Source organism: Marmota marmota, unplaced genomic scaffold, assembly GCF_001458135.2.
Source record: "Marmota marmota marmota unplaced genomic scaffold, marMar, whole genome shotgun sequence".
NCBI classification, from domain to species: domain Eukaryota; kingdom Metazoa; phylum Chordata; class Mammalia; order Rodentia; family Sciuridae; genus Marmota; species Marmota marmota.
The window spans coordinates 6327394-6337337 of record NW_026000108.1 but is presented as its reverse complement, the minus strand read 5'-3'; positions in this window follow the sequence as shown (position 1 = coordinate 6337337).

Below are 9944 nucleotides of genomic sequence, written 5' to 3'. Positions count from 1 at the left end.
ACAGATAAGGTTATTGGGGTAGTGCTGTTCAAAAGATTCCAAGGCTGGAATCAACCCAGCTGTCCATCAACAGGAGAACCGGGGAACAAATGTGGTCCATCCATATTCAGCAATAAAAGTAAATAACTTTGGATGAAGAGAATGCATTCAGCTTGCTGAGCAGAAAATCCAGGCAGAGAGTGAGTCCACTCATAGGAAGATCAAGTGCAGGAGAAACCATGATGGCAGAGTTAGACCACTGGTGCCTGGAGGATGGTGGAGTTCCTGCTCAGGAAAGGCACGCGGGAGACAGCTGGGGCATGGGACACGCTCAGCACCTCCTTCTGAATGGTGTGTTTTTTTTAGATTTGTGCCTACATGTGCAAACTTGCCTGAGCCATGTCCTTAAGATCCATACCTTTACTAGACACACATGCCCCTCTCGACTTCATCCAAGACCCACCATGGTGGAATCTCAGCCCGGGGCCTGGGGGGCAGTCCTTTGCACCCCTGATGGGTGCCCACTAACCATGTTGGAGCTGAGCAATTTTGAGTGAAGTGTTTTGATCATTTCCTAAAATCACAGTAGGCCTCTCTGGCTTTTCCTTAGTTAGTCACTAGCAAATAAGACCAGTGAGATACTTCTCATCTGTTACAATTGGGGCAGTAGGACCCTGTGACCAAACTTGTTACCATTTTTACCCAAGATAGAAGCCACACTGTCATGGAAATAGAGGCAGGGGGATCTTTCCCATTTTTTAAAAAATTGAAAACCGAAACCAATTATTTCCATTGTTAATAGACAAATAAGTATTTTAGATTTACAATCAGTCTACATGTAATTTTTGAATCTGTCCCCTTCTCTCCGAGTGTCCTACAGTGCAGTCAACAGAGGAGGAGCAGCTGACTATTGCCAAGACTGGCACCTGGGCAAGGCCCACTTCAGAGCCCAGGCCATGGTCGGCAGCCTGCCATTCCTTCCTGGTGGGTGAGAGGCTGTTCCTCGGGTCCCTGCGTGTGGCTGCTGGGAGCATGGCAGCTTACCTCTTCACAGCCAGAGAGGCAGAGTCCCCTGCAAGACGGAAGTCACAACTTATGCCACGTCGTCAGCCATGTGACCAGGCGCACCCCTCACCTGTGCCATCTGCAGAAGCAGGTGGTAGGTCTGTCTGTCTGCCCCCGGGAAGGAGACCCACAACCCACACACAGTTCCAGATCACTTGCAGTTGTACGTATGTGTCCATTCGATTATGTGTTAAACTGGTTCTATGTGCATTTATCGATTACCTCTAAGCCTACAATAGCTTTCATAATTTTTATATTTTAAATCTGAAATGAGTTCTTTGGATGCAAGTGTGCCCAGAGGCAGCCAAGCAGAAAGAAAGTCACTGCTCTCTGTGTTCAAGGTTGTGTAAACTCTGGACCTGGGTCAAGAGGTATCTGCTGCGTACAGAGGCCCCATTTCAAAAGGTTAAATATTCTTAGCTCGTTGGTAAAGTTAGTGAGTGAAGTTTAGGAGTTTTATTCATGTATGAATCTCACTTCCTTGCCACATTTCTTGTGTTTTGTTTTCGTTCCCATTGTGGACAGCCTCTTTATTTTTAAATATGATTCTCATGGATCATTGCTGTCACCCAGGAACTGGGCTGACTTTTGGATACATACCAAGTCTCCTGATGCTTTGCTGAACTCCCACTAATTCTAAGAATTTTAGTATTTATTTTCTTATGATTTCTTGGTACATAATGTTGACATTTGGAAACTCTGCCAGTTTTTATCTCCTCCTTCCCGGAGGCCATAAGCCCAATTGAAATCTCGTGGGAGAAAGTTCTTTAAAAAGCTTTAACACTCAGAGTTATAAACCTCAGACTACTATTGAGTTTCTTAGCCTCCCTGTGTCTCCTTAAGCATCTTCCTCAGAGAGCTATTGTGAGGACTCGATAAGATAATACTTGCTGGCACACTATTCACCTCCAAGCTCATAAATGGACAAAGCATAATAATTACAATAGGAACTTAAACGGCAACAACAGGGAAGAGGCAAGTTGATAACACCATGCTGCAGGGAGGGGTCAGGTGACAGATGGCGGTGACATCTATGGAGGATCCTCCCCCAGGGACAGAGCTGTCAGTCCACAGCCTTGGGAGATAAAATGGTCCCAGACCCCATAACTAACTGGAAGGCAAGTGGGACTCGGTCCAGCTGACCTTGCCCCAGAGCCCGTGCTGGCCCTGCTGGCCATCATCCCGGGGAGAGGACTGAATGTTCACTCAGCCCGAGGCTCTCACTCCCAGCTGCACCTCGGGATGTTGGGGGATCTCCAGCAGTGGCCATCAATGTGGAGGCGCTCTGACACCGTACCTTCTCATGGCTCCCAGGTGATTGCAATGGTCAGGGTGGCGAGCCTCAGATGTCCCCAGTACCACGTCTGTAACTCATACGGTTTTGGGCAGTAGTCATGGAGGCCTGGCTCCCAATTCCAGATGAATCCAAGAACATCCACCCTGTCTTTGTAATAAGTTAATGTATCCATTGCTGTGAGGTTAATTTTATGTGTCAACTTGGATGGGCCACAGTGCTCAGCAACGTGGTCAAATATTACTCTGAGTATTTCTATGAAGACGTTTTTTTTCAATGATATTAATATATAACTCTGGACTCTGAATACAGCTAGGTGGGCGGGTCTCACCGCATCAGTGGAAGGCCCGCCTCTGAGGCGGGTGGGGTGATGCAGTCAACCACCCAGGGGCATGTGTGGCTTCAATTAAGTTCCTAGCTGGCCACGACTCAGATGCTCTGCCCACAGCACCAGGCCAGGGTGAGACCCAGGGTGGTGAATGACTGAGCTGTGTAGCTGCCGCTGCTGCGGTTTTCAGTATCTGACAACCTTGCCGGAGGGCCCGGCACAGGGAGCTAGGAGGCCACAGCAGCCCTTCTCTGCTGAGAATCCTCCTCTGTGCTCACTGCCAGATGTGCACATTCGCACCACAACCTCTGCCCACTGGCATGCACCCAGGCAACCACAGCCATGGGTGACAGCTGGGGCACAACGTCTGGTCTTGGGGCTTGGCCCTCTGAGCAGGCTTGTTAAGAGGGGTCGTGAGTAAGCGGGGAAAGTGAACTAGGGGCTGGGTGACACTTCAGTTTCTTTGTCTGCAAATGAGGACGTTAAAGCCACTGAGATTCTTCGGATCCCCTGGGATGGCGTATAGACATGGTTATGGACCGTCGGGTCTTTGGAAACCGACGTCTCCTCTCCTGCTTGTCCTACATCTCAGGGGAGTTCCTGGGAGGAAGCTAAACGCTAAGAAAAAATGGGCAGTCAGGACTGTGCTGAGATGCAGGTGCTTAACCTTTAGGGGACATACACTGGGCTAGAGGCCAGCGGGGCAGCTGGGCTGGGGCGTGAATCTCCAGCTGAGCGCTGGGGTCTGCAGGCCGTTCCCAAGGCAGTGCTGCCTGGGGTGCAGCTGCCAGCAAAGGGCGGGAAGGAGGAGGCCAGGGCGGCTCCGCCCCACAAAGCCAGGGTGGGCAGATCTTGAGACAGACTGAGACAGAGATGGCCTTTATGGGTGCCAGCAGGGTGGGGCGGTGGGGGGGGCAGGGCTCAAGACCCTATTCCCTCCAATTCCTTCCATTCATTCTTTTTTTTTTAATATTTTTTAGTTGTTGATGGATCTTTATTTCATGTGCTTATTTGTATGTGGTGCTAGGAATCGAACCCAGTGCCTCACACGTCTGAGCCACACCCCCAGCACCCCCCATTCATTCTTTTAACCCTTCCTTCCACAGAGTGCGTAGCGCTGCCTTCCTTTCCTGTGGCTGCTGTAACAAATCACCACAAACTCGGTGGTTCAGGCATGTCTGACCTGCCGCAGGTCGAAGCCCCTGATGTGCCTCGCTGGGCTGAAATCCAGGGGTCGGGCGCTTCTTTCTCGAGCTCTGGGACGCATCTGCTTCCTTGTTTTCCGGGCACCAGAGTCTTCAGACCTTAGCTCTTGGCTCCTTCTCACGTCCCATCTCTTTCTCCCACTCTTAAGGACCCTTATGATGGCACTGCAGCCAGCCCAGCAACATAGGGTCCTCCCATCGTAAGGTCAGCAGGTGCCAATGCTCTCTGCAGCCTTAATTCCCCCTTTGCCAGGTAAGGTGACAGATTCCCGGTTCCTGGGATTCGGGTGTGTACATCTTTCAGGGAGGTGAGGGCATTGCGTTCTTGCCACCAGTCCCTGGGCTGTGCCAACACTGTGCGTAGTGTACATGGGACAGATGGGAGCTGGTCTCCTCCCTCCTGGGGAGGGTACAGGAGGAGACAAGTAGAACAACGTAGCAATGAATATCAAGTGGCGATAAGTGACAAGGAAACCTTGCTGTGTCCAAGGATGGAGGGTGAAGGGTGCTGTGTGTGGCCTTTTCAAAGCACATCGTGAAAAGCCTCTGTGAAGGTCACATCTGAGCAGAGACCTGGGTGTTAAGAAGGACCCTCCAGTGGGGGTGCTGTATTCCAGGCAGGGCAGGGCAGGGGAGGAAGTGCAAAGGCCCTGAGGTGAGTTGAGGGAGTTAGGAGAAGACCAGCCATGTGGAAGGGGGAAGTGGAAGGAGACGATGAAGGCAGGGGTCAGGTCATTCGTCAGGACACTGTGCACCAAGTGGCTTGGGTTTTGGTTCAGAGAACAATAGAAAATGGCTCCCCTCAGTTTGCAGGGGAGCGTGGGTATGGCAGTGAGGGCTACAGTGATGTGGGCAAGGGACACCTGGCTGGCTGAGGGTGGAGGGTGACCTTGGGCAGCCGTGGGGAGGGTTCTAGCAGCACAGCCCATGGGACTATGCCCAGTCAGGTGGCAGGTGAGAGGAAGAGAGGGAGGGGAGAGGGTTGGACTCCTGCCCAGAGCCGCTGCAGGGCTGTCTGCCCCACTGACGGAGGCTGATGGAGCCCGGGGAGAACAGAATGGGTGAGAACCAAGGTGCTCTCCATGGGCACAGGCCTCTCAGGAGGGGCAGAGCAGCCTGGGGACAGAGCCTCGGTCGGGAGGCGTGAGCTTGAGAGCCTGTCGTGGGGAACAGAGGTGGATCCTCTGGGGCCTTAGGCCCAGCAAAGGACAGAGAAGCAGATCCCATCCCACCTGGACAGGTCTGAGGGACGTGGTAGAACCGTGGCGGGAGGAAGTAGCCCTGACTCTGGAGGCTCATGTCCATGTCCCTTGAGTAGCACAGGGAACATGGGCCTGAGGCCACAGCAATGGCCACGCGCTTCGGCCTCATGGCCCCGTGCTGCCCCAGCTTTGCCTGTGTGAACCGCTTGCTCCTCTCGCAGCTCGTGGTATTCAGAGGGCGGCCTGGACAGCCAGAACCAGCTCAGGGACGTGGGGGCCGTACAGGCCCAGGGCAGAGACCAGGCTTGGGAAGTGGCTGCTCTGAGTGTCACCTCACCTCTCCTTGCCCTGGGACCTGGGCTCACACCTGGGTTTCATGGGGAACCCTGCAGGGGGTGCTGAGCCCAGGCAAGGACTTTGCCCAGGGCCCCACACAGCAGGGGCTCAGGGGCTGAAGACAGGAGTGTGGGAGAACTCACTCACCCGGCTTTCCTTATTTCTCTACAAAATCAGGAAGGAAAACTGGGGGACATGGGATTCACAAAGTCTCCTGAATGGATCTCAGTCTATCTATGCGATGCTTTTTGTGAGTGTGGGCTCCAGGGGGTGAACGCAGGCTCACTTCCTCCTGCGCTACTCCCCTAGCCCTTTTTATTTTTTAAGACACAGTCCCTCCAAGTCCTTAGGCCCTTTCTAAATTGCTGAGGCTGGTCTTGAACTTGGGATCCTCCTGCCCCGGTCTCCTGAGTGGCCAGGTGTACAGGTGTGTGTCACCATGCCCAGCTGCAGTTTTTTTTTTTTTACTAAAGCCCTGTTCTTCTTTCTTAACTTGACTCTTGGAGGACAAACAGGATTTTAAGTGAAGCTTCAAATTTTGAAATCAGAAGAGAACAATGCCCCACAGGAGGGAGTAAGACGCACATATTCTTCCCTGTGCTCTCTTCCTGCCTTGTTGCCCACTGAAGTTGAGTGGGCGCGCCCCTGCTGAGGCCCCTGGGGCGCAGCACAACAGGAGGAGCTTGCAGTGGACCCTGTATAGGAGCCTCTTTGGAGCCCAAGCAGCAGCTGATCTTCTGTTTCCATAGGAAAAGGAGTGATGGTGGGGTCTTGTGGGGGGACTGGGACTGGGAAGAGGAGACATGGCCTTGAGGATCCTCAGCCAGGAGCCACAGGGGGCTCTGGTGAGTTTCCCCTGCACCTCCTCCTGGGTTCTGAGTGGAGGGGCAAGTAAGAAGGCAGGACGCCATTCCCTGACTGGTCACCCCTGCTCCATTCTCAGGGCTGCTCCAACTTCCGGCACAAGAGCATCAATTATGTCAAGGAAGCACATTGGAGCTGGCCCTGAAAACCCCCCACAGTGACGTGGGCACCTGGCTCTGCGGTTTGCCTCCTCCTGCCCTCCAGCACTCCTCCTACTGTCTTGTGTTGAACTTCATGAACAACTATTGGGAAACAGGTAAAAGAGCTTGAGTCCACAACAGCTGAGTAACGTCCAGAGCCAAGTCTTGCTCAAGAACACTCTGGTAATAGTCCGCCCACCTATAATCACAGTGTATTCCTCAGCCATTAACTTTCATGAGCGTGTTCCGTGAGCCAGGCATTGTGCTGAACAGACAGATGCCCTGGTTCCTGCAGAGCACAGCTCCCATTGTCCTGGAGAGGGCAGCCCAACGCCAAGTCAGCAGGCAGGATTGTAAGAGTGACAGGTGCAACAGAGGAGGACCCGGGAACAAAGGGAAGGTCGGCTAGAAACGCAAAATCCTACAGGCACCAGGGGGCGCTGTCGGGCCGGCAGATAGGAGAGCAATGAAGGCCAGCAGGGCAGGAGTCCTGTGGGAGAACAGGGCTTGAGATGCAGCCGACCTGGAATCAGGGAGCTGCTGATAGATGCATGAGGTAAAAAGGAAGCAGAAGGGACCAAGGGCATTGCTGAGGGTTCTGGCTAAACAAGGAAGCTGCAGGGCTTTTTACTGAGATTTTTGGGTCAATAGGGGATGGGGAAAGGAAATATTTGAGGTGGAAACTCAGGAGGCTGTGATTATCCAGAGGTGATGGCAGATGCACCATTGGAAATGCGAGTCTGGAGCTTAGAGCTGTCTCGACTCGACATTTTTGTCCAGATTTTGCCCGTAAATGCAAATGTTTCTGATTATTCTTCCTGATTGGCATTGACAAAACCCCTTGGCCAATCAATGGCAGCATTCCCCTGCCTAAGACTGTGTCAGTCTGCACTGGGAGACAACCTCCCTCCCACCCGCCATCAGGCAGCAGCTGCAGTTGCTACTTGCTTAAGGTCCAAAGTCCTAGGGTCCTCTGCTGTGATGCATGCAAATTTTGTAGGTCAAAATTTGGTAAGTCAAAGCGGGTGTTGATGGGGGCAGCCATATGCCAGTGGTGGGAACATAAGGTAAGGGAATAATTCTATAAAATGGGCCCACTGTGCTGATCCCCACATGCTTTCTTTTCCAAGGAACAATTTACCTGCAGCTCTGCCAGGCTTAAGAGGGCAGGGCATGTCAACAAACCACCTTTTATCTGCAGGAGAAATTCAGGCCTGAAATAATTCCAATAAGAGGATCACAAGTTACCCAGAAGGGTGGGCTTCTGTGGACCTTACACAGATCAGATCCCAGAACTCAGGGAAATAAGGATAATTCCCCCGACCATAAAATCTGTAAGAACAGGTTCCAGTTGGAACCAGTTAGCATAGGCCCAAGTGACCTAGAAAGGTCACGGCAGTGGGGACTTGAAAGTCTGATATCATCCTGCTGTTAGTTAAGAGTCAAGGGGTGGAACTGGATGGAACTCTCTGGAAACTTCCCTGGGACCCTACAGTAAAACTGAAGTGTGGGAGGGGTGTGCTGTCCCTCTCCTCTCTGAGGGGACCCACTCTCTCCCTGAGAGTACCTTTGCCCCTTTCCTGTCCCTCTAATAAACTCATGCCTGCTTCTCTGAGTGACATGTCTGAGGTCTTTCTGACTTGATCACAGGAATTGGGGTTTGAAGTGGGGCTTTTCATGCTGCCTCAGTTTCCCAGAAGTTCCCTGGCCTGTAACAGTAGGACAGGCACCACCTGTCCCGCAGGCGTCAGGACTCAGTGTGGCCCTGGCCTCAGCGGCCTCCCCTGGGATGTGATATTGCTTCTTGCTCCCTGGGCAGGAGGTGGAAGTTCTAATTCCTGCTGATCTTTCCTATGCCTATGACTGTCACTCTACAGATGAAGGAATCATGGCCAAATCCAAAGTTCTGAAGCTGTCCCCGGCACCACCCTACCCGTAGGGGTTCAATAGTTTGAGGTCTTCTATTTAGGTCGCTAGTCCATTTTGAGTTCATGTTTGTATGTGCTGTAAGGTGGAGTCCAACCCCATTCTCTGGCATGGAGGTAGCCAGTTTCCCAGCACCATGTTGAAGACTGTCCCTAGGCCAACGTTTAGCATCGGCAGCCTTGTTGAAGATCATGGGCCACATGTGCAAGTCAAGCATTTACTGCTGGGCTCTCTGTTGTGTTTTGTGGGTCTGTCCTCATGTCTCACCTCCCTGTCTTTGTTACTTTGTTTCATAGCATGTTCTGAAATCAGGGAGCGTGAGTCTCCAACTTTGTTCTCTTTCAAGATCATTTTGGCTTGTAATTCCATACAAATTTTAATATGAATGTTCCTATTTCTGCCAAAAAATGTAATTGGGATTTCATAGAGATTGGATTGAATCTGTAGATTGCTGTTAAAGAAGATCTCTATCTTCTTTGACAACTTCTCCCTCCTCCCCCCCTCAGATGTGTATAANNNNCCCTCCCCCTTCCCTCCTCCTCTTCCCTCTCCCCCTCCCCCCCCCTCCTCCCACTCTCCCTGTTTGGTCATTTTCAGTATACAAGTCTTTCACTTCCCTGGTTAAGTTTAAATTCCTAGGTATTTTATCCTTTTTTGTGCTGTTGTAAAAGTTTTTTTCTTAATGTCATTTTTTGAATTGGTCACCGTTACTGTAGAGGAACACAACTGATTTTGGGGTGTTGATTTTGTATTCCAAAACTTGGCTGAATTCATTTGTTCTAAGTGTTCTGGTGGAATCCTCGGGGTTTTCTAAGTACAAGAGCATGCCGTCTGGAAACAAAGAGAGTTTTCTTCTCCTTTTCCAACTCCCTTTTCTTCCTCTTTCTCTCCTGCTGGTGTTGCAGAACTTCCACTGGTGTGCTAAGGGTTCACTAGTGGTGAGGATGGGCATCCTGCCTGCTCCTGATCTTGGAGGATCAGGCTCAGTTTCCCCATCGAGGACGATGGGAGTTGTTAGTGTCTTGTGCCACTCTTTGTCATGCTGTGGTAGTTTCCTTCTATTCCTAGCATGTTTTTATAAAAGCTGGCCAGATCCTGCCAATGCCTTCTCTGTCTCTGTTGAGATGATCATGTGCTTTTTGACCCTCCTTTTGTCACAATGACTGATTTCTATGTGTTGAACCATCCTTCCATTCCAGGCTCACACCCACCTGGCTATAAGGAGCAGACTTTCACTGTGCTCTCAAATTTGTTCTGCTAGTGTTTTGTTTAGGATCTTTGGGTCAGTACTTATAGGAATATTGGTCTTCAGTTTTCTTTTCTCATTGTGTCCTCCTCTACTTTTGTGTACCTTTGTCAGGGTAAATCTGGCCTGGCAGGATGGGTGTGGGAGGGGCTTCTTCTCTTTAGTTTTGTGGGAGTGTTTGAGAAGAGCTGTGTTCCTGCTTCTTTCAACGCTTATAGAATTCTCTGGTGCACGTGTTTGGTCCTGAACTTTCCATTGCTGGCGGGTATTTGATTACAGCATTCATCTCCTCACTAGTTACAAGTGAGCTCAGATTTTCTATTTTTTCATGATTCAGTCTTGGTAGATTGTCTGTTTCT